The sequence below is a fragment of the Bombina bombina genome, chromosome 4 (genome assembly GCF_027579735.1).
Source record: "Bombina bombina isolate aBomBom1 chromosome 4, aBomBom1.pri, whole genome shotgun sequence".
Lineage (NCBI taxonomy): Eukaryota > Metazoa > Chordata > Amphibia > Anura > Bombinatoridae > Bombina > Bombina bombina.
Genome location: NC_069502.1, coordinates 136,634,979 through 136,661,112, shown reverse-complemented (window position 1 = coordinate 136,661,112; position 26,134 = coordinate 136,634,979). Strand labels below are relative to the sequence as shown.

General features: G+C 40.2%; 1 protein-coding gene and 1 long non-coding RNA gene across 2 annotated transcripts in view; one reads left to right on the top strand and one right to left on the bottom strand.

Moving 5' to 3' along the window:
* The window catches only part of HS1BP3 (HCLS1 binding protein 3), a 529,390-nt gene that overhangs the window by 368,526 nt on the left and 134,730 nt on the right, over positions 1 to 26,134 (bottom strand). The gene's annotated exons all lie outside the window — the stretch shown is intronic.
* LOC128656007 (uncharacterized) lies at positions 15,610 to 16,227 on the top strand. Its single transcript, XR_008401961.1, has 2 exons — positions 15,610 to 15,750; positions 15,945 to 16,227. It is a non-coding gene; the product is annotated as an uncharacterized LOC128656007 (long non-coding RNA).

The following is a 26,134-nucleotide window of genomic DNA, read 5'->3' as shown; positions in this document are numbered from 1 at the left end:
GGGACACATTCTAAGTGGAGGTTCCACAATGGCTTCTAAACATATTGAACATTGACTTTCCTCAATGTCAGACATGTTGAACAGGCTAGTAATGACCACAAACAAGCATGAAAACACTTTATTTAGTGAAAAAAATAACAATCTTAAAAAACGGTACTGCGCCTTTCAGAGAAAAAAAGCATACACGTTCTGCAAAACAGCCTAAACATGCACCAAATTTCTCAATATTTTGTATGTAGACACACTATAGGTAGTTAAGATTGCACCACAAAATATTTTAACAATTAACCCCATAATTTCAAAACCGGATCGAAAATAGGCCCAGATCCGGAAAAAAAAACCTCAGCACCTTGCCACAGCCCTGCTGTGGCCCTAACTGCCCTCAGGGATCGAAAGTGTGGGGTAAAAGCTTCGATTTGGCCCAAAACAGAAGTTAGAGCTTGCTGCTTGCTGACAAACTAACTGCACATCTGAGGCGTGAAAATAGGCCCCGCCCATCTCACTCGATGTTTAGCCTTAAAGAACCACACCAGAGGGGTTATAACTAGCCATGTGGGCTCTAAGACCCTAAAATTAAGCCATGTGTGCCCTAATAAAGTTGCCAAAAACGTTTATTGCCCACAAAAAATGTTAAAGCACTCCCTTCAAAAAAACGTTTGCTCACGAACATTTGCCATTCAGTGTCAACCAAGTAATGCCCTTCTTTTAGCTCTAGAATTACTGCTTACCCTTACCCTCCTGGGTATAATGTCAGCCTTTCTGAAATACACAGTCTCTCCAGAAAAAATATGACTGAACATACCTCATTGCTGCATAGCATGAAACCGTTCCTCACAATGAAGTTTCCTGTACTCCAGCAATGGACCTTAGTTACAAATGCTAAGATCATCATCCTCCAGGCAGCAGTCTTCATCCATCTGCTGCCTGAGAGTAAATAGTACAAACCGGCACCATTTAAAATAACAAACTCTTGCTTGAAGAAATTAAAAACTAATATTTTATCACCTCTTTCACTTTACCCTTCCTAGTACTTAGAGTAGGCAAAGAGAATGACTGGGGGGTGGAGCTAAGGGAGGAGCTATATAGACAGCTCTGCTGTGGTGCTCTTTGCCACTTCCTGTAGGGAAGGATAATATTCCACAAGTAATGGATGAATCCATGGACTCGTCTTACCTTTATAGAAGAAACTAAAACTACTGTTTCACAACGCTCATCATCTTGCTATTAAATCAAGGCCTTTCTCTGACTTTCCAGATCTGTGCAAGTGTATGCTTTTATTGTATTAAGTGTGTTTGGCTTTTCCCTAACTGTCTGCTTAGTTTATAATACTTTCTGTCCAAAATGGTAATTTTTATATCTATTTTGTTTCTATAGACTTGACAAAATGAAGGGTTTGAATGTGGGAGATACCTATCTTAATGCCATATCAGCACGGTCATTTGTAGACTTTATTGCACAGGAAGAAAGAAAACATACAAAAACTAAATATGGAGCTGCCAAGTTTCTTGCAGTCTTGTGTGATCTTCAGTTGATAGTGCAGTGGTGGAGGATGAAATTATTTATGCCAGATTTGCAGTAGAAGGCAAGGTACACACAAGATTTGTGGCTTTGCAGTCAGTTGAAAAATCTGATGCTGAAACAATTTCTCAGGCAGTAAATGCAGCAGTTAGACAACACCTTGACCAGTCGTGGAAGGAGAAACTAGTTGCAATAGGCACTGATGGGGCAGCAGTGATGCTGGGAAAAAAATGTAGGAGTTGTGCAGAAATTAAAAAGACAGAGAAAGCATGTCGTTGCAATTCACTGCATGAGTCATCGCTTGGAGCTCAGTGTCAGGGAAACAGCAGCCAATAATGAAGTTAAATGATCTACTTCTAGGGTTATATTTATTTTATCACAAGTCAGCACTCAACTGTGCAAATCTTAAGAACAGCTATGCTTCTTTGAAAATGAGGACACTATTGCCTACACGAGCAGATGGGACACAATGGCGTGCACTTGACAATTTCCTCAAAGGTTACAAAGCAATCATACAACATCTTGATCAGGTGTGTAGACCTCTGCCCCTTCCCTGTGCTGTCTCTCAATCTCTCCAGCCTTCCCTTTCTCCCCATGTCTCTCAAGCCCATTTTCTCTTCCTCCATTTCACCCTCCCCACTCCTGTTCCTCCCTCTCTGTCCCTTTCCCCCACCTCTAACTCCTTGTATCTCTCCTGTGCTGCTCTCCTTCACTCTCTCTCTCTGCCTCTTTCTCTAGCTCTCCCTCCCTCTCTCTGTCTCTCAAAATTGAGAAACCAAATATCCCAGAGAGAGAGAGAGAGAGAGAGAAAGAATAATACGGAGAGATAAGCAGGGCAATTATGTATACTTTCTGTTTATTTCTAGGTCCAATCTCCTGATGCAAAAGGTGTGAGAAGAAAACAGCAAGCAAAGGCCAGATGATTTTACAGAGCTGCTAGAAGTCTGTCAATGGTCCAGTATGCTTGCTTCATGTATTGATGTGATGTGCTTTTACAGCTATGCAATTTGTCCAACACTCTTCAGCACCAAAATGCAAGTTTTGCAGATGTCCACAACAGTTTGGAAGTGACAAAAAAAACATAATTTATGCTTACCTGATAAATTTATTTCTCTTGTAGTGTGTTCAGTCCACGGGTCATCCATTACTTATGGGATATATTCTCCTCCCCAACAGGAAGTTGCAAGAGGATCACCCAAGCAGAGCTGCTATATAGCTCCTCCCCTCACATGTCATATCCAGTCATTCGACCGAAACAAGACGAGAAAGGAGAAACTATAGGGTGCAGTGGTGACTGGAGTTATAATTTAAAATTTAGAACCTGCCTCAAATAGACAGGGCGGGCCGTGGACTGAACACACTACAAGAGAAATAAATTTATCAGGTAAGCATAAATTATGTTTTCTCTTGTTAAGTGTGTTCAGTCCACGGGTCATCCATTACTTATGGGATACCAATACTAAAGCTAAAGTACACGGATGATGGGAGGGACAAGGCAGGAACACTAAACAGAAGGAACCACTGCCTGTAGAACCTTTCTCCCAAAAACAGCCTCCGAAGAAGCAAAAGTGTCAAATTTGTAAAATTTGGAAAAGGTATGAAGTGAAGACCAAGTTGCAGCCTTGCAAATCTGTTCAACAGAGGATTCATTCTTAAAGGCCCAGGTGGAAGCCACAGCTCTAGTGGAATGAGCTGTAATTCTTTCAGGAGGCTGCTGTCCAGCAGTCTCATAGGCTAAGCGTATTATGCTACGAAGCCAAAAAGAGAGAGAGGTAGCCGAAGCCTTTTGACCTCTCCTCTGTCCAGAGTAAACGACAAACAGAGAAGAAGTTTGTCGAAAATCTTTAGTTGCCTGTAAGTAGAACTTCAGAGCACGGACCACATCTAGATTATGCAAAAGACGTTCCTTCTTTGAAGAAGGATTAGGACATAAGGATGGAACAACAATCTCTTGATTGATATTCTTGTTAGAAACAACCTTAGGTAAAAACCCAGGTTTAGTACGCAGGACTACCTTGTCTGAATGAAAGATCAGATAAGGAGAATCACAATGTAAGGCAGATAACTCAGAGACTCTACGAGCCGAGGAAATAGCCATCAAAAACAGAACTTTCCAAGATAAAAGCTTAATATCAATGGAATGAAGGGGTTCAAACGGAACACCCTGGAGAACTTTAAGAACCAATTTTAAGCTCCACGGAGGAGCAACAGCTTTAAACACAGGCTTAATCCTAGCCAAAGCCTGACAAAAAGCCTGGACGTCTGGATTCTCTGCCAGACGCTTGTGTAAAAGAATAGACAGAGCAGAAATCTGTCCCTTTAGTGAACTAGCGGATAAGCCCTTTTCTAAACCCTCTTGTAGAAAAGACAATATCCTAGGAATCCTAACCTTACTCCATGAGTAACTCTTGGATTCACACCAATATAAATATTTACGCCATATCTTGTGGTAAATTTTTCTGGTAACAGGTTTCCGAGCCTGTATTAATGTATCAATAACCGAATCCGAAAACCCACGCTTTGATAGAATCAAGCGTTCAATTTCCAAGCAGTCAGCCTCAGAGAAATTAGGTTTGGATGGTTGAAAGGACCCTGAATTAGAAGGTCCTGCCTCAGGGGTAGAGACCATGGTGGACAGGACGACATGTCCACTAGGTCTGCATACCAGGTCCTGCGTGGCCACGCAGGCGCTATCAGAATCACTGATGCTCTCTCCTGTTTGATCCTGGCAATCAGACGAGGAAGCAACGGAAAAGGTGGAAACACATAAGCTATGTTGAAAACCCAAGGGGCTGCTAGTGCATCCACCAGCACCGCTCCCGGGTCCCTGGACCTGGATCCGTAACAAGGAAGCTTGGCGTTCTGGCGAGATGCCATGAGATCCAGATCCGGTTTGCCCCAACGAAGAATTAGTTGGGCAAATACCTCCGGGTGAAGTTCCCACTCCCCCGGATAAAAAGTCTGGCGACTTAAAAAATCCGCCTCCCAGTTCTCCACGCCTGGGATGTAGATCGCTGACAGGTGGCAAGAGTGAGACTCTGCCCAGCGAATTATCTTCGAGACTTCCAACATCGCTAGGGAACTCCTGGTTCCCCCTTGATGATTGATGTAAGCCACAGTCGTGATGTTGTCCGACTGAAATCTGATGAACCTCAGTGTTGCCAACTGAGGCCAAGCTAGAAGAGCATTGAATATTGCCCTTAATTCTAGAATGTTTATTGGGAGGAGTTTCTCCTCCTGAGTTCACGATCCCTGAGCCTTCAGGGAGTTCCAGACTGCTCCCCAGCCTAGTAGGCTGGCATCTGTTGTTATAATCGTCCAATCTGGTCTGCGAAAGGACATTCCTTTGGACAGATGAACCCGTGATAACCACCAGAGAAGAGAATCTCTGGTCTCCTGGTCCAGATTTAGCAAAGGGGACAGATCTGAGTAATCCCCGTTCCATTGACTTAGCATGCATAGTTGCAGCGGTCTGAGATGTAGGCGCGCAAATGGCACTATGTCCATCGCCGCGACCATTAAGCCGATTACTTCCATGCACTGAGCTACTGATGGGCTTGGAATGGAGTGAAGGACACGGCAAGCATTGAGAAGTTTTGATAGCCTGGACTCCGTCAGGTAAATCTTCATCTCTACAGAATCTATAAGAGTCCCTAGAAAAGGGACCCTTGTGAGTGGTAACAGAGAACTCTTTTCCACGTTCACTTTCCACCCATGCGACCTCAGAAGTGCTAGAACTATCTCTGTATGAGACTTTGCATTTTGAAAACTTGACGCTTGTATCAGAATGTCGTCTAGGTACGGAGCCACCGCTATGCCTCGTGGTCTTAGTACCGCCAGAAGAGAGCCCAGAACCTTTGTAAAAATTCTCTGGGCCGTAGCCAACCCGAAGGGAAGCGCTACAAACTGGTAATGCCTGTCTAGAAAGGCAAACCTTAGGTACCGATAATGATCTTTGTGAATCGGTATGTGAAGGTAGGCATCCTTTAAATCCACTGTGGTCATATATTGACCCTCTTGGATCATGGGTAGGATGGTCCGAATGGTTTCCATCTTGAACGATGGAACCCTTAGGAATTTGTTTAAGATTTTCAAATCTAAGATTGGTCTGAAGGTTCCCTCTTTCTTGGGAACCACAAACAGATTTGAATAAAACCCTTGCCCCTGTTCCGTCCACGGAACTGGGTGGATCACTCCCATCACTAAGAGGTCTTGTACACATTGTAGAAATGCCTCTTTCTTTACTAGGTTTGTTGATAACCTTGACAGATGAAACCTCCCTTGTGGAGGAGAAGTCTTGAAATCCAGAAGGTATCCCTGAGATGTAATCTCCAGCGTCCAGGGATCCTGTACATCTATTGCCCAAGCCTGGGCGAAGAGAGAGAGTCTGCCCCCCACTAGATCCGTCTCCGGAAAGGGGGCCCTGACTTCATGCTGTCTTAGGGGCGGAAGTAGGCTTTCTGGCCTGCTTGCCCTTGTTCCATGACTGGTTGCTTTTCCAACCCTGTCTGTAACGAGCAGTAGTTCCTTCCTGTTTTGGAGCGGAGGAAGTTGATGCTGCTCCTGCCTTGAAATTACGAAAGGCACGAAAATTAGACTGTTTGGCCTTCGATTTGGCCCTGTCCTGAGGAAGGGTGTGGCCCTTACCTCCAGTAATGTCAGCAATAATTTCCTTCAAGCCGGGCCCGAATAAGGTCTGCCCTTTGAAAGGAATGTTTAGTAATTTAGACTTAGAAGTTACATCTGCTGACCAGGATTTAAGCCAAAGCGCTCTGCAAGCCTGTATGGCGAATCCGGAATTTTTAGCCGTAAGTTTGGTTAAATGCACTACGGCATCCGAAACAAACGCATTAGCCAGCTTAAGGGTTCTAATCTTGCTCAGAGACTCATCCAATGGTGCTGTGCGAATCGCCTCTTCCAGAGACTCAAACCAGAATGCCGCTGCAGCAGTGACAGGCGCAATGCATGCAAGAGGCTGTAATATAAAACCTTGTTGAATAAACATTTTCTTAAGATAACCCTCTAATTTTTTATCCATTGGATCTGAGAAAGCACAGCTATCCTCCACCGGGATAGTGGTACGCTTGGCTAAAGTAGAAACTGCTCCCTACACCTTAGGGACCGTCTGCCATAAGTCTCGTGTGGTGGCATCTATAGGGAACATTTTTCTAAATATCGGAGGAGGGGAAAAAGGCACACCGGGTCTATCCCACTCCTTACTAATAATCTCTGTAAGCCTCTTTGGTATAGGAAAAACGTCAGTACACACCGGCACCGTGTAGTATTTATCCAGCTTACATAATTTCTCTGGGATTGCCACCGTGTCACAATCATTCAGAGCCGCTAACACCTCCCCTAGCAACACGCGGAGGTTCTCAAGCTTAAATTTAAAATTTGAAATTTCTGAATCCGGTCTCCCCGAATCAGAACCGTCACCTACAGAATGAAGCTCTCCGTCCTCATGTTCTGCAAATTGTGACGCAGTATCAGACATGGCTCTCGTGTCATCAGCGTGCTCTGTTCTTAACCCTGTCGCGCTTGCCTCTTAACTCTGGCATATTGTATAACACTTCTTTCATAACATTAGCCATATCATGTAAAGTTATTTGTAAGGGCCTTGATGTACTTGGCGCCTCAATCTCACACACCTCCCGAGCGGGAGACGAAGGTACTGACACGTGAGGAGAGTTAGACGGCATAACTGCCCCCTCGTTGTCTGGTGATAATTTTTTAAGCGGTACAGATTGATTTTTCAAAGTAACATCAATACAATTGGTACACATATTTCTATTGGGCTCCACAACGGCTTTTAAACATAATGAACAAGCAGATTCCTCTGTATCAGACATGTTTAAACAGACTAGCAATGAAGCTAGCAAGCTTGGAAAATACTTTCAATAAGTTTGCAAGCAATATAAAAAACGCTGCAGCGCTTTTAAAAAACACAGTTGAGTAACTAAAGAATAATTCAGTTATAGTCAACAATTCTTTAAATGTATTAATTAGCAGAGGATTACACCCATTAGCAACCTGATGATTAACCCCTCAGTATCCAAAAAAACGGATATCAAATTAATATAAAACGTTTTTATCACAGTCTAACACACTGTCACAGGTCTGCTGTGACTGATTACCTCCCTCAAAAAACGAATTTTGAAGACCCCTGAGCTCTCTAGAGACGTCCTGGATCAAGGAGGAAGAAGCAGGAAGACTGTGCTAGAATTTTAACTGCGCAACAAGGCGCTAAAAAGAGGCCCCTCCCGCTCATTTACAACAGTGTGAGACCTGATATAACGGTTTCTATGCAGAAATATACGTTAGCCATGTGGAAACAAATTCATGCCCAAAGGATTTATCACCAAAGTACCTCACAAAACGAATAACATGCCAGTAAACGTTTTGAAAATAAACTTCTTTAAATGTCATGCAAAGTTATTACTAAGCCTGCAACCAGTCGCTACCACTCCAGATAAGGCTTAAGCATTATTTCAGTATTAACAGTATTTTCACAGTCAAATTCTAGTCCCTAGAAAATAACTCTACTGTGCATACATTTATCAGCCTGATACCAGTCACTACTACTGCATTTAAGGCTGTACTTACATCATACGGGTAACAGCAGTATTTTCTTAGTCAATTCCATTCCCAGAAAATATTGTACTGCACATACCTCATTTGCGGTGGACCCCGCATGCTATTCCCATGTTCTGAAGTTACCCCACTCCTCAGAATGTCGAGAACAGCCAGTGGATCTTAGTTACGCCTGCTAAGATCATAGAAAACGCAGGCAGTTTCTTCCTCCAAATACTGCCTGAGATAGAAAAAACAGCACACTCCGGTGCCATTTAAAATAACAAACTTTTGATTGAAGAATAATTAAGTAAAAACTCCAACTCCTCCCGCGACCTCCTTCTTTGTTGAGGGTTGCAAGAGAATGACTGGATATGACATGTGAGGGGAGGAGCTATATAGCAGCTCTGCTTGGGTGATCCTCTTGCAACTTCCTGTTGGGGAGGAGAATATATCCCATAAGTAATGGATGACCCGTGGACTGAACACACTTAACAAGAGAAAATACTGATCGATCTGAAAGAGAAGTAGGTACTTTTTTGTTTTGTTTTTATGTTTTGTTCTATAAGAGGTTTTGATCTTATGTTCATATATGTTCCAGGTCTGTACCTGGGTCACTTCTTCATTCTATTCAGTATGACGAAGAAGGCACAGCTAGGTTTGAAGGAGTTGAGTCCAAAAGAAAGAATGATGCCTTCAAGAATTCAAAAAAGAAGTTTCTGGAAGCAATACAGTCCAGCTTTGAAGACATTGAAGGAGAAGTTCTTCAGGCAATATCGGTGACATCCTTCAAAACATGGCCTTACAAAGAAAACTCAAAAGGTATTTCTACATTTAACATTTAATTAGAGATTTTCTCTAATGTAAAATACTATTAGGATATATTGAACAAAAAGAGGTTATTGAATTACATATTTTTGTTTAATATGTCTTAATTAGTATAGTTTAGTTTTAGCAGAACAAAAAAATATGCATCAAACGTGTTTGCAAGGAATTTTTTGTTTTCTTTCTTCCAGACTTTGACAATGAAGACATGGGAACTCTGATCAGTCAGTTTCAACCAGTACTAGAGGCACAGGGTGTTAATTGTAGGAAAATAGAGAATGAATGGACAGTTCTTAAGACTAGTTTATATAACAAGAATGACTGGGATAAGCTGAAAACCTGGCCTGAACTCAACAGAGAATTCAGAGATAAATATGGCCATATTCTGAGTTTGATGGACTTGTTCCTAACTTTGCCAGTCAGCACATCAGAATGTGTCAGAGGCTTTTCCAAAATGAAGATGATAAAAAGTGACTAGCGCTCCTCCCTCATAACTTCAACGTTGTCAGATTTAATGATTGTAAACCTTCATTCTGCACCAGTAGATCAATTTGATCCAAGTGACGCAGTAAGGCATTGGGCAACAGCAGGGCCATGAAAGAGAAATGTCACATACTGTCAGGATATCTGGGAATGTTATTAAATATATATATATATATATATATATATATATATATATATATATATATATATAGTTGTGTACACCAAATAATTCATTTTATTTGTTAAACTCCAGATGTGACTGTAACAAGACCAACCCCTCTCTCATTCATCAAAGGAATTGTTTGCATAGTTATATCAAAAAGAACAACATTGGTCCTAGAACTATAAGAGATAAGGTCACATCTAAAGAGCCTTTGATCACGGTCTCAGAAGAAAGGTAACTTCTAATTGATCATTTTTGGATAGCCTTCCCAGGAACTCCTGTGGATAAACAGACATGATGTCTAAGATTTTCTTTTGAGGCCTAATGAGATTTGGAGAACCAGTTTGGCTGCAGAGATGACTAAATATCACCTAGGTATTAAATTGTCCCTGTTGTGTTGAATCCACAAATTCTAGACGTTACATCTAGATGAAGATTAGATAAGCAGAGACACATGTTTTGCATTATAACTTGTAAATTCATTTTTTAATCACAACTTATGTTTAAATCTCAAAAATTAAATATATGCCTTAGACTGTATTAAATGTCTATATCTGGATCTGGGAAAATGCAATTCAGATGTAAATGATTAAATAACAATTGTAATAATCCCACTTTAAAATATGTAACATATTTATATATTTTTTTCTGTCTTCCAGACATCTAAAGGACAAATTGGGATACATATGCTGAGTTAATAAATAGCAATACAGACAATTTAAAATGTCCAATAATTGGTATTTTAAATAATATCCTAGGTGTTTTGTACTCTCAAAGAGAGATATACAGATATGAAATATTAATCTGTATGGGACAGTAATCCAATGTAGATATAATTATATGAAAATGATATATGTTTGCTGATCTCAAGGTATGTATGTCATATTAAGATGATTCTGGGGAAAGCAAATGATCGATAATGTAATCGCTAGAAACATGCTGGTATTTAGTATTGGAGTAATCAGAAAAATTACATTATATTATCCCATCTATAATTAAAATTGTAAATGATTAATGCAAAAAGTTATAGTATGTTAAATAATCACTATATAGGGAGATATTTGGATTGATGGTGAGACTGTATTTGCTGGTTGTCTGCTGCCCCCTAGGAGATTGGAACTGGTATGACAGCCAAATAAATTGTCTATTAGAACACATGCAGAGCCAGTCAGGGAGGCGTCTCCCAAAATAACCTATGAGAAGTTCAGATCCAAGGGCGTATCACAGACAAGCTCCCCAAGGGCCTATCATATCATTTTACCAATGATTAAGAGAATTTTTCTGGTAACAGGTTTCCGAGCCTGTATTAATGTATCAATAACCGAATCCGAAAACCCACGCTTTGATAGAATCAAGCGTTCAATTTCCAAGCAGTCAGCCTCAGAGAAATTAGGTTTGGATGGTTGAAAGGACCCTGAATTAGAAGGTCCTGCCTCAGGGGTAGAGACCATGGTGGACAGGACGACATGTCCACTAGGTCTGCATACCAGGTCCTGCGTGGCCACGCAGGCGCTATCAGAATCACTGATGCTCTCTCCTGTTTGATCCTGGCAATCAGACGAGGAAGCAACGGAAAAGGTGGAAACACATAAGCTATGTTGAAAACCCAAGGGGCTGCTAGTGCATCCACCAGCACCGCTCCCGGGTCCCTGGACCTGGATCCGTAACAAGGAAGCTTGGCGTTCTGGCGAGATGCCATGAGATCCAGATCCGGTTTGCCCCAACGAAGAATTAGTTGGGCAAATACCTCCGGGTGAAGTTCCCACTCCCCCGGATGAAAAGTCTGGCGACTTAAAAAATCTGCCTCCCAGTTCTCCACGCCTGGGATGTAGATCGCTGACAGGTGGCAAGAGTGAGACTCTGCCCAGCGAATTATCTTCGAGACTTCCAACATCGCTAGGGAACTCCTGGTTCCCCCTTGATGATTGATGTAAGCCACAGTCGTGATGTTGTCCGACTGAAATCTGATGAACCTCAGTGTTGCCAACTGAGGCCAAGCTAGAAGAGCATTGAATATTGCCCTTAATTCTAGAATGTTTATTGGGAGGAGTTTCTCCTCCTGAGTTCACGATCCCTGAGCCTTCAGGGAGTTCCAGACTGCTCCCCAGCCTAGTAGGCTGGCATCTGTTGTTACAATCGTCCAATCTGGTCTGCGAAAGGACATTCCTTTGGACAGATGAACCCGTGATAACCACCAGAGAAGAGAATCTCTGGTCTCCTGGTCCAGATTTAGCAAAGGGGACAGATCTGAGTAATCCCCGTTCCATTGACTTAGCATGCATAGTTGCAGCGGTCTGAGATGTAGGCGCGCAAATGGCACTATGTCCATCGCCGCGACCATTAAGCCGATCACTTCCATGCACTGAGCTACTGATGGGCTTGGAATGGAGTGAAGGACACGGCAAGCATTGAGAAGTTTTGATAGCCTGGACTCCGTCAGGTAAATCTTCATCTCTACAGAATCTATAAGAGTCCCTAGAAAAGGGACCCTTGTGAGTGGTAACAGAGAACTCTTTTCCACGTTCACTTTCCACCCATGCGACCTCAGAAATGCTAGAACTATCTCTGTATGAGACTTAGCATTTTGAAAACTTGACGCTTGTATCAGAATGTCGTCTAGGTACGGAGCCACCGCTATGCCTCGTGGTCTTAGTACCGCCAGAAGAGAGCCCAGAACCTTTGTAAAAATTCTCGGGGCCGTAGCCAACCCGAAGGGAAGCGCTACAAACTGGTAATGCCTGTCTAGAAAGGCAAACCTTAGGTACCGATAATGATCTTTGTGAATCGGTATGTGAAGGTAGGCATCCTTTAAATCCACTGTGGTCATATATTGACCCTCTTGGATCATGGGTAGGATGGTCCGAATGGTTTCCATCTTGAACGATGGAACCCTTAGGAATTTGTTTAAGATTTTTAAATCTAAGATTGGTCTGAAGGTTCCCTCTTTCTTGGGAACCACAAACAGATTTGAATAAAACCCTTGCCCCTGTTCCGTCCGCGGAACTGGGTGGATCACTCCCATCACTAAGAGGTCTTGTACACATTGTAGAAATGCCTCTTTCTTTACTAGGTTTGTTGATAACCTTGACAGATGAAACCTCCCTTGTGGAGGAGAAGTCTTGAAATCCAGAAGGTATCCCTGAAATATAATCTCCAGCGTCCAGGGATCCTGTACATCTCTTGCCCAAGCCTGGGCAAAGAGAGAGAGTCTGCCCCCCACTAGATCCGTCTCTGGAAAGGGGGCCCTGACTTCATGCTGTCTTAGGGGCGGAAGTAGGCTTTCTGGCCTGCTTGCCCTTGTTCCATGACTGGTTGCTTTTCCAACCCTGTCTTTAACGAGCAGTAGTTCCTTCCTGTTTTGGAGCGGAGGAAGTTGATGCTGCTCCTGCCTTGAAATTACGAAAGGCACTTTGGCCTTCGATTTGGCTCTGTCCTGAGGAAGAGTGTGGCCCTTACCTCCAGTAATGTCAGCAATAATTTCCTTCAAGCCGGGCCCGAATAAGGTCTGCCCTTTGAAAGGAATGCTTAGTAATTTAGACTTAGAAGTTACATCTGCTGACCAGGATTTAAGCCAAAGCGCTCTGCGCGCCTGTATGGCGAATCCGGAATTTTTAGCCGTAAGTTTGGTTAAATGCACTACGGCATCCGAAACAAACGCATTAGCCAGCTTAAGGGTTCTAATCTTGCTCAGAGACTCATCCAATGGTGCTGTGCGAATCGCCTCTTCCAGAGACTCAAACCAGAATGCCGCTGCAGCAGTGACAGGCGCAATGCATGCAAGAGGCTGTAATATAAAACCTTGTTGAATAAACATTTTCTTAAGATAACCCTCTAATTTTTTATCCATTGGATCTGAGAAAGCACAGCTATCCTCCACCGGGATAGTGGTACGCTTGGCTAAAGTAGAAACTGCTCCCTCCACCTTAGGGACTGTCTGCCATAAGTCTCGTGTGGTGGCGTCTATAGGGAACATTTTTCTAAATATCGGAGGAGGGGAAAAAGGCACACCGGGTCTATCCCACTCCTTACTAATAATCTCTGTAAGCCTCTTTGGTATAGGAAAAACGTCAGTACACACCGGCACCGTGTAGTATTTATCCAGCTTACATAATTTCTCTGGGATTGCCACCGTGTCACAATCATTCAGAGCCGCTAACACCTCCCCTAGCAACACGCGGAGGTTCTCAAGCTTAAATTTAAAATTTGAAATTTCTGAATTCGGTCTCCCCGAATCAGAACCGTCACCCACAGAATGAAGCTCTCCGTCCTCATGTTCTGCAAATTGTGACGCAGTATCAGACATGGCTCTCGTGTCATCAGCGCGCTCTGTCCTTAACCCAGAACTGTCGCGCTTGCCTCTTAACTCTGGCATATTGTATAATACTTCTTTCATAACATTAGCCATATCATTTAAAGTGATTTGTAAGGGCCTTGATGTACTTGGCGCCTCAATCTCACACACCTCCCGAGCGGGAGACGAAGGTACTAACACGTGAGGAGAGTTAGACGGCATAACTGCCCCCTCGTTGTCTGGTGATAATTTTTTAAGCGGTACAGATTGATTTTTCAAAGTAACATCAATACAATTGGTACACATATTTCTATTGGGCTCCACAACGGCTTTTAAACATAATGAACAAGCAGATTCCTCTGTATCAGACATGTTTAAACAGACTAGCAATGAAGCTAGCAAGCTTGGAAAATACTTTCAATAAGTTTGCAAGCAATATAAAAAACGCTGCAGCGCTTTTAAAAAACACAGTTGAGTAACTAAAGAATAATTCAGTTATAGTCAACAATTCTTTAAATGTATTAATTAGCAGAGGATTGCACCCATTAGCAACCGGATGATTAACCCCTCAGTACCCAAAAAAACGGATATCAAATTAATATAAAACGTTTTTATCACAGTCTAACACACTGTCACAGGTCTGCTGTGACTGATTACCTCCCTCAAAAAACGAATTTTGAAGACCCCTGAGCTCTCTAGAGACGTCCTGGATCAAGGAGGAAGAAGCAGGAAGACTGTGCTAGAATTTTAACTGCGCAACAAGGCGCTAAAAAGAGGCCCCTCCCGCTCATTTACAACAGTGGGAGACCTGATATAACGGTTTCTATGCAGAAATATACGTTAGCCATGTGGAAAAAAATTCATGCCCAAAGGACCTCACAAAATGAATAACATGCCAGTAAACGTTTTCAAAATAAACTTCTTTAAATGTCATGCAAAGTTATTACTAAGCCTGCAACCAGTCGCTACCACTCCAGATAAGGCTTAAGCATTATTTCAGTATTAACAGTATTTTCACAGTCAAATTCTAGTCCCTAGAAAATAACTCTACTGTGCATACATTTATCAGCCTGATACCAGTCACTACTACTGCATTTAAGGCTGTACTTACATCATACGGGTAACAGCAGTATTTTCTTAGTCAATTCCATTCCCAGAAAATATTGTACTGCACATACCTCATTTGCGGTGGACCCCGCATGCTATTCCCATGTTCTGAAGTTACCCCACTCCTCAGAATGTCGAGAACAGCCAGTGGATCTTAGTTACGCCTGCTAAGATCATAGAAAACGCAGGCAGTTTCTTCCTCCAAATACTGCCTGAGATAGAAAAAACAGCACACTCCGGTGCCATTTAAAATAACAAACTTTTGATTGAAGAATAATTAAGTAAAAACTCCAACTCCTCCCGCGACCTCCTTCTTTGTTGAGGGTTGCAAGAGAATGACTGGATATGACATGTGAGGGGAGGAGCTATATAGCAGCTCTGCTTGGGTGATCCTCTTGCAACTTCCTGTTGGGGAGGAGAATATATCCCATAAGTAATGGATGACCCGTGGACTGAACACACTTAACAAGAGAAAATACTGATCGCTCTGAAAGAGAAGTAGGTACTTTTTTGTTTTGTTTTTATGTTTTGTTCTATAAGAGGTTTTGATCTTATGTTCATATATGTTCCAGGTCTGTACCTGGGTCACTTCTTCATTCTATTCAGTATGACAAAGAAGGCACAGCTAGGTTTGAAGGAGTTGAGTCCAAAAGAAAGAATGATGCCTTCAAGAATTCAAAAAAGAAGTTTCTGGAAGCAATACAGTCCAGCTTTGAAGACATTGAAGGAGAAGTTCTTCAGGCAATATCGGTGACATCCTTCAAAACATGGCCTTACAAAGAAAACTCAAAAGGTATTTCTACATTTAACATTTAATTAGAGATTTTCTCTAATGTAAAATACTATTAGGATATATTGAACAAAAAGAGGTTATTGAATTACATATTTTTGTTTAATATGTCTTAATTAGTATAGTTTAGTTTTAGCAGAACAAAAAAATATGCATCAAACGTGTTTGCAAGGAATTTTTTGTTTTCTTTCTTCCAGACTTTGACAATGAAGACATGGGAACTCTGATCAGTCAGTTTCAACCAGTACTAGAGGCACAGGGTGTTAATTGTAGGAAAATAGAGAATGAATGGACAGTTCTTAAGACTAGTTTATATAACAAGAATGACTGGGATAAGCTGAAAACCTGGCCTGAACTCAACAGAGAATTCAGAGATAAATATGGCCATATTCTGAGTTTGATGGACTTGTTCCTAACTTTGCCAGTCAGCACATCAGGATGTGTCAGAGGCTTTTCCAAAATAAAGATGATAAAAAGTGACTAGCGCTCCTCCCTCATAACTTCAACATTGTCAGATTTAATGATTGTAAACCTTCATTCTGCACCAGTAGATCAATTTGATCCAAGTGATGCAGTAAGGCATTGGGCAACAGCAGGGCCATGAAAGAGAAATGTCACATACTGTCAGGATATCTGGGAATGTTATTATATATATATATATTATTTCATATATATATATATATATATATATATATGGTTGTGTACACCAAATAATTCATTTTATTTGTTAAACTCCAGATGTGACTGTAACAAGACCAACCCCTCTCTCATTCATCAAAGGAATTGTTTGCATAGTTATATCAAAAACATTGGTCCTAGAACTATAAGAGATAAGGTCACATCTAAAGAGCCTTTGATCACGGTCTCAGAAGAAAGGTAACTTCTAATTTATCATTTTTGGATAGCCTTCCCAGGAACTCCTGTGGATAAACAGACATGATGTCTAAGATTTTCTTTTGAGGCCTAATGAGATTTGGAGAACCAGTTTGGCTGGAGAGATGACTAAATATCACCTAGGTATTAAATTGTCCCTGTTGTGTTGAATCCACAAATTCTAGACGTTACATCTAGATGAAGATTAGATAAGCAGAGACACATGTTTTGCATTATAACTTGTAAATTCATTTTTTAATCACAACTTATGTTTAAATCTCAAAAATTAAATATATGCCTTAGACTGTATTAAATGTCTATATCTGGATCTGGGAAAATGCAATTCAGATGTAAATGATTAAATAACAATTGTAATAATCCCACTTTAAAATATGTAACATATTTATATATTTTTTTCTGTCTTCCAGACATCTAAAGGACAAATTGGGATACATATGCTGAGTTAATAAATAGCAATACAGACAATTTAAAATGTCCAATAATTGGTATTTTAAATAATATCCTAGGTGTTTTGTACTCTCAAAGAGAGATATACAGATATGAAATATTAATCTGTATGGGACAGTAATCCAATGTAGATATAATTATATGAAAATGACATATGTTTGCTGATCTCAAGGTATGTATGTCATATTAAGATGATTCTGGGGAAAGCAAATGATCGACAATGTAATCGCTAGAAACATGCTGGTATTTAGTATTGGAGTAATCAGAAAAATTACATTATATTATCCCATCTATAATTAAAATTGTAAATGATTAATGCAAAAAGTTATAGTATGTTAAATAATCACTATATAGGGAGATATTTGGATTGATGGTGAGACTGTATTTGCTGGTTGTCTGCTGCCCCCTAGGAGATTGGAACTGGTATGACAGCCAAATAAATTGTCTATTAGAACACATGCAGAGCCAGTCAGGGAGGCGTCTCCCAAAATAACCTATGAGAAGTTCAGATCCAAGGGCGTATCACAGACAAGCTTCCGAAGGGCCTATCATATCGTTTTACCAATGATTAAGAGAATATAAGCTGAATGCAAGAGGAGAGACAGGCTGGCTAGTTTTTTGCTGAACTCCGGACTGATAACTTGCTGCGTTGGAACACAGTCACTATAAGCAAAATCGGGTTACCTTTTTATTATCCATATTGCAAATACCCTTATTTCATATGAGGTGAAACAAGAAGTTCTAGAAGCTGAATTATCGATTTGGTTATTTTGGTGAAGTATACGCGATTGATAAATATATATATAATATTTAAATCAAAGGTATTTGGTAACTATAACTAAATTGCAGTTAGCAATTTTAAAAGGGCACTTTGTATTTTAGCTTGCGTTCATAATCCCGTGTAATTTAAAACTAGTCATTAATGCTAAGTAATTTATCTTTGCATATATATATATATATATATATATATATATATATGTGTGTGTGTATATATATATATATATATATATATATATATATATATATATATATATATATATATTAGAATTTGTCTAAATTTTAGATAATTAAGAATTTATTTCAGCTTAGATAAATTGGCATATAAACTGGCTGTTTACATTAAGAATATATATATAACTTCTGGTGTTTTAATTAGAATTGTATAGAATAATTTTGTGGGCTAAATAGCTTAATTGTACTGGTCTGTATGTTAGTGGCTCATATCTTGGTATCTCATTATGGTATTTTAATGCAACTCTGATTTGGGAGATTATTGTGAATAAGGTTAATTCTAAAGGTACATTTGTACATTTGTAAAGAATAGTGTAACAGTTTAAACTTGTATATTTTAATTCATATCTGGTTTTCTAGAAATATAATTCAATGTGTCTATACATTTTAACTAATATAAAGAATTTAGGAATTGACATTAATAGATTGTTTTGTATATGCATTTTATTGGGAGTTCATTTTAAAGAATAATTATCAAATATATTGTATTATAACCCGGGCATATACTGACAATACAAAAGATCTACAAATGAAACATCAAATTTAGTAATTGCTGAGGTTGCTGAGGTTCCAATCCCTTTTGATCATCTTGAAAATGATGAGGAGCAAGCAGAAGAGTTTGAGGTGTCAAGACTTAATGAGGGTTATGATTGTGAGTTTAACTTCCCAGAGCACTCTGACTTAGAGTGACATCTGTTAACAGTTTCAATGTTTCATGTGCAGCATAGATTAGGTACTTTGTGTATTGACTTCAATACAATGACTGAGGCTCAGTTACTAATTTTATTTTCAATATTTCATTAAAATATATCAATACTAGTTCACTAAAAGTCTAATTTTGCACTATTCCGTAGTTCAATGATTGTATAATTGGACCAATGTCAGGAATGTATACAAAAATAAAGAATACAAATTTGTGAGATTATAACAACAAGGTGTACTTTGTCCTTTTTAACGTATAATTTTTAGTATTATCATTTATTTGTATAGTGCCGCAAAATTCCGTAATGTACACACATGCAGATACGCACGGGTGAGTACATTTTCTTGCGGGCTGGTAATTTTTTTCAGTTATTCGCCCTGGTGTGCGAGTTAATTTTTTAGGTAATCATAGGCCCTGGCAATGCTAAAAATATATAAGTGCATATATACATTTTCCACACTATACAAATAAACAGAACAATCAAAAGTAAAAAAATTATAAAATAATGAAACAAAAGTGAGTCCAAATTGGACAAATGTGAATCACAATTAGAAGGAAAAAAAAATGTGCATCCAAATTGGAAAAAACAAAAATGCCCCAATAGATTCGGATAATAATTTTTGTTTTCCAAAATATTTTTCTTTAGGCAATAATCCAAAATTATACCTTTAGTGAAACACAAAAGATAAAAAAACTAACATTGTGTACACTGTATACAAAACTATAATCTCCTGCATAAGTTAAAACGCTTACTGGGAATAAAATACTAGAAGCGTGCAGTAGAAAAGCCAGAGACAGCCGTATTGATACCAAATCCTATTATAGAACTCAGGAACGACACTTTGTTCTGAGGGGCTTTGGTAGGTTGATTTTCCAGCCACGATTGGAAAGTAACTGAAGAACCTTACATCACCTAAATGTAGCCCCCAATCAGCAAGCGCTACCCAGGGTGCTGATCCAAAAATGGGCTCCTAAGCTTACAATTCTGCTTTTAAAATAAAGATACCAAGAGAACGAAGAAAAATTGGTAATAGTAGTAAATAAGAAATTTGCTTAAAATCGCATGCTCTATCTGAATCATGAAAGAAAACATTTGGGTTTCATATCCCTTTAATAATAGCAAGAGTATAAATGGATCTGGGATGGAAAACGAGCTGTCTCAGATTTGTCTGAGCTAGTTTGCAGGGACAAATCATACATGATAGAGAACATCAGCACGTCCAATAAAATCCTTGTGTTTATTCAGATTCAAATCCACAAAGACAAACGCTGTTTCCTAGTCATGTCATTTGAAAAGCAATGATTACAAAACTAATAGTTTCTAGTAACAAGCCTCCACAAGAAGTCTGATGCAAAAAGTAGTTCTACTATTTAGCATATAAATATAAATATATATATATATATATATATATATATATATATATATATATATATTTTAATGGACTTTGCAAGCTTTTTCTTTGATCTATATAGAAGATGGCATAACAATATGTTCATGTACTTAAAGTGAAGGTAAACTTTGGTGAATGAAAGCCCGTTTTTAAAAAATACTATTAAAAACAGGGGCACTTTCATTCATCAAAGTTTACAAAGCAGCCGTTTTGTTAAAAAAATTACCTTTTTTTCTTTTCACAGATAGAGCAGCTTCCCCCACCTAGAGATCCTCTATTTACACGTGAGCAATGACTAATCCTGCTTCCTCCAATCAGAGCTTTCCCCCCAGGGTAGTCATTGCCTGAGGCCATGCTGTGATTGGAGGAAGCAGGATTAGTCATTGCTGACGTGTGAATAGAGGATCTCTAGGTGGGGGAAGCTGCTATAGCAGTGAAAAGAAAAAAAGGTAATTTTTTTAACAAAACGGCTGCTTTGTAAACTTTGATGAATGAAAGTGCCCCTGTTTTTAATAGTATTTTTAAAAAAACAGGCTTTCATTCACCAAAGTTTACCTTTACTTTAAATAAATAGTTTTCTTGTCAAACTTGCATAGGCTTGTCCCTCAGTCTCCACCAGTAAATCAGCAGCAGTGACGATTACCAGGAAGCACAAAAGCAATACTGCAGTATTAAATTAAACCACTTTTAGTTAACATATTGTATCTCATTATGTTATCACTTTGTGTACACGCACATCACATGCCTCCTTATCTTATATTTGTCTGTAATGCAAAGCTCAATACTTAAGAAAGAACAATGGAAAATTATAATGTTATTAGTTATAGTTTCTACATCGCACTTGGAGTGCATTTTTTTCTGCTGGCTGTGTTTACATTGCCTGTCAATAGCCTGGACTTAAAGGGACAGTCTAGTTAAAATTCTTCTAGAGTGTAAGTTCCCACGGGAATAGGGCCCTCAATTCCCCCTGTATGTGTTTGTAAGTTTTGTCCTGTCTCTTACAAGTTTTATATCATTGTTTTAATGAAATGAATTGTATCCATGGACAGTGCTGCGGAATATGTTGGCGCTTCATAAATAAAGTATAATAATAATAATAATTAAACTTTCATGATTCAGATAGAACATGTAATTTTAAACAACTTTCCAATTTACTTTTATCGTCAAATTTGCTTTGTTCTCTTGGTAATTCTTAGTTGAAAGCTAAACTTAGGTAGACTCATATGCTAATTTCTAAGCCCTGAAAGTCCGGCTCTAATCGCAGAGCATTTTGACAGTTTTTCACAGCTAGGGGGCGTTAGTTCATGTGTGTCATATAGATAACATTGTGCTCATGCCCGTGGAATTACCTAGGAGTCAGCACCAATTGGCTAAAATGCAAGTCTGTCAAAAGAACTGAAATACGGGGGCAGTCTGCAGAGGCTTAGATACAAGGTAATCACCCAGGTAAAGTGTAAAGAGTATATTAATATAATCATGTGGGTTATGCAAAACTGGGGAATGGGTAATAAACGACTATCTTTTTACACAATACAAATTCTGGAGTAGACTGTCCCTTTAAGTATAGAAACTTTCAGTATATGTGGGGATACCATGGGCTAAATCAGCTATTTAAAATGCTGAAATAAGGATAAATTAGCTACTTGTAAACAATTTACACTACAGCAGGTAATATGGACCAATGGGAACAAATTAAAGGGGAGATTTTTGGGGGATAAAACTGTCCTTTTAACTAGAGCACAGGTGAAATAATCAACTGTGGGTGAGTGCAGCTTAGTAACCATGTTACCATTCAGCTGATTAGTTCACTTGTGCTCTAGTTGCGATATAATGAATAAAGGTCCTGAAGACTGGGTTTGGGAAACACTGCTTTAAAATGACTCACGCTAAATCTAAATAGCAACAGAGTGAAACAAAATACTAACTGAACCAAAAAAACATTTCTTTAACAATAACAAACCACCTGGGACTGCTTAGGAACTAAATGCACTTTAGAAAAGTACAAAACAAATATAAAAAACAACCTATTCCCAACATTGTATTGTGAAATTAGATACTGACTGTACAGAGTCACTAGAACAAATTAAAATATGTTATTTTTTGTGATTATTACCATTTCCATCAAATCCCACCCAAAAAACTAAATATATATATATATATATATATATATATATATATATATATATATATATATATATATATATATATATATATATATATATATATATATATATATATATATATAAACAAATTGCGTAATACTAGGACTAACAATCCCAACTCCTAACCAAAAACAACGCCCACACATACACAATTCCAAAAGATTCACTAACAATTCAAAGCAATTCACTATTAAATATGAAACAAATGTAACAGCACAAATGGAAGAGTCCAGACAGATCCATCAAATGTTTTTTAGTGTCAGAGTTTATCAATACTTCTTTCTATATCCACAAATTTTGGCATTAAAGGGTCAGTCAAGTCCAAAATAAACTTTTGTGATTCAGATAGGGCATGTAATTTTAAACAACTTTCCAATTTACTTTTATCACCAATTTTGCTTTGTACTCCTAGTATTCTTAGTTGAAAGCTAAACCTAGGTAGGCTCATATGCTAACTTCTTAGACCTTGAAGGCCGCCTCTAATCTGAATGCATTTTGACCGTTTTTCATCACTAGAGGGCGTTATTTCATGTGTGTCATAGAAATAACATTGAGCTCACGCACGTGAAGTTACCTAGGAGTCAGCACTAACTGGCTAAAATGCAAGTCTGTCAAAAGAACTGAAATAAGGGGGCAGTTTGCGGAGGCTTAGGTACAAGGTAATCAAAGAGGTAAAAAGTATATTAATATAATAGTGTTGGTTATGCAAAACTGGGGAATGGGAAATAAAGGGATTGTCTATCTTTTTAAACAACAAAATTTCTGGTGTTGACTGTCCCTTTAAAGGAATATGAAATGCAGCTATATACAAGCAGTGGCACAATAATAACATAAATTATGCTTACCTGATAATTTCCTTTTCTTCTGATGGAAAGAGTCCACAGCTGCATTCATTACTTTTGGGAAATGAGAACCTGGCCACCAGAAGGAGGCAAAGACAACCCAGCCAAAGGCTTAAATACTCCTCCCATCCCCCAGTCATTCTGCTGAGGAACAAGGAACAATAGAAGAAATATCAGGGTGAAAGGTGCCAGAAGAATATAAGGACGCCCCACATAAAATATACGGGTGGAGAGCTGTGGACTCTTTCCATCAGAAGAAAAGGAAATTATCAGGTAAGCATAATTTATTTTTTTCTTTTTAAATGGAAAGAGTCCACAGTTGCATTCATTACTTTTGGGAAAACAATATCCAAGCTATAGAGGACACTGAATGCTAAGATGGGAGGGTACAATAGGCGGCCCATACTGAGGGCACCAGGCCTGAACCTCTACCCAATAAAAAAAACCGCTTCATCCGAAGCCAAAAACATTTCAAGAGGAAATGCCCCAATGACACTGACTCGCAGTGTCCAGAAGCCAAACCAGAGACTGCAAATGGACTTGACTGAGCCAACAGTCCTCCAGGTGACACCGTTGCCCAACAAGCGGTCCCCAACTGCTCATCTCCACAAATGAAGGAGACACCACCTAAAACCTCCAAGGGAACAAGGCAATGGAGAACCAAGGAAACCGAAAGGTCCCCTAATACAAAAAGAACACCTCCACAAGTGAGCCCAGTTCACAGAGACCCAAAGGGGCCCAAAACAGAGAAAGGAGGCCACGCCTAAACCAAGCGAAACCCGGGATAAGACCGGGCACAGAGACAGAACAGACGTCTCTCCAACATCCTGCAAGCATGGAATGCAACTGAAGAGGCAAAGTCCTCCCAGTGTCTGACCATAGAATACCAAAATATTCGACTATGAAAAAGTGTGTAATACACCCAGATGAAAAACTCCAAGTTTGAGAACACAGAGTCCATAACACGACGACACAGAGGGTAAATGCGAGAAAGAAGAAGCAGTCAAGCAAGAAACAGAACGCAAAAGCAACCCGAGACAGAGGGCACATTCCAGGCAACCCAAGTAGCCGGACCTACACACAGGTCCCTAAAAAGGGGAACACAAAACCTCCATCGAGGCCCCCCTGGAAGGAAGTATACCCTCAGATCCAGAAGGAAGAGTAAACCCTCTTCTAATCAGTAGAGCAAGTTGAAGGAAAATCTATACTCTAGCAGACTAAGCTAATAGGATAGACACAACAAAGCTCACACATCTAAAGGAGACTGCAACCACTAGGCCATCCTGACCTGCAGACTCACACCCAGCTGGACCAACAACCCAGCCTCAGGGATCCAAGACAGGGGAACAAAAGAATCCTGAAAAGGTACAGGAACAAGCGTAAGGATAGCACAACCATCCCCACAGAGTACAAGCACAATCCAACTCTGAAAACAGACAACAAGGCCATAGACCAAAGGATCTATCAAATAAAGGCCCAAAAAGTCTGCTTGGAGCCAGCAAGACCCCAGGGGGAACCAATCCCACCTTTCCGCCTACCCTCCAGGAGAAGCCCCAAACAAGGACTCTATCTCCATAGGGAGGAAATTATCCCTAAAGAAAAGGGATGATGCCGGAAGGGCAACAACTGTCCACAAGGCCCAAAATCCCCGGCAAATGGGAAGAGAAATTCCCAACACAGACGTCCTAGAAAAGGACCCCCCTGCAAGTAGCTTGCCGAGCAGAGGCACAGCCAACCCATTCGCCTGCAGAGCAGGGAATCCATGGGAACACTGGCAAGCTGACCATGGGAATGCAACCCTAAGGCGCACCAGAAATTGGACATCCAACACCAGCAGCTGGGTATGAACCAGCCACCCTTGAGGCTCAAGCCACACAGCCAACCACCAGATGACAGGGCTACTCTGTGACAAAGAGTAAAAAATACTCCGAGAACCTGGCCAACCATGACCAGGTCAGGTAGATGTAGCAAGGACATAGCCCAAGTTCCCACTACCGTGGAACACCCCGACCAGCACTGAGATCCAAGATTCCAAACCCACCCAAGACTGGGTCAGGAAAAAGGCCAAGCAAAGCTTCAGCAACCGGAAGTCTCAGGGAGAAAAACAGGTCCGGGTATCCAATAGTTCAAGCAAATATTTTCTAGAACTAAACATCCCAACTGGCCAAAAAGCCAGAAAATGCAGATAGCGAGAGAACTCGAAAGCCCCGACCAAAGGAAGGAACCACCCCTAGCTAAAGTCCAACGCTCCAAGGAGCAAGGCTACAAGTCGTATGAAGATACTTCTCAGAGCTTCAGGACAACCAAGGGATACCTCGAGGTCAAAAAAATCCTACTAGCAGGACTAGTCTCCCTAACACCTCCGCACAAGCAGAGGACACAAGGAAAAGAAGGCATTAAGCCTACCCAGCTGCGGAAAACCCAGAGCTAAACAAAGTCCCCGCAGGGAACAACCATCAACCGGAAACACAGATCCCTAAAAGGAGATCCACTCACCCGGAGACAATGGAAGAAGACTCAAAGGTCTCTTATAACTCAGACAGACAGTACATGTCAAGAGTAAGAGCTGCATCTAGATACACTATAAACAGCTTACGCGTACACCTGCAAGGTAGAGCTGCAACTGGTTTCAAACTGCTAGACAGCTATCCTGTACAAGCTGTTGGATCAAGCCCAAAAGGACAAATCCAGAGGCCTAAAAATAAAGGCCATACCGCTCAATAGCGGTAAGGGGCATTAAGCCCTCCCACCCTCCACCACATGGGGGAGGAAAACTCTAAGTTCTGATGAATTCAGATGTCAGAGTGATGCAGCGGAAAACTCCCCTGCCCGGTCATCTATGACTGAAGGCTATAAGGACTGAAACAATACTTCCCACCTCACGGACCCACAGGTCCTCTCGAATGCTTAGTTGAACATGAAAAAACAATGATAACC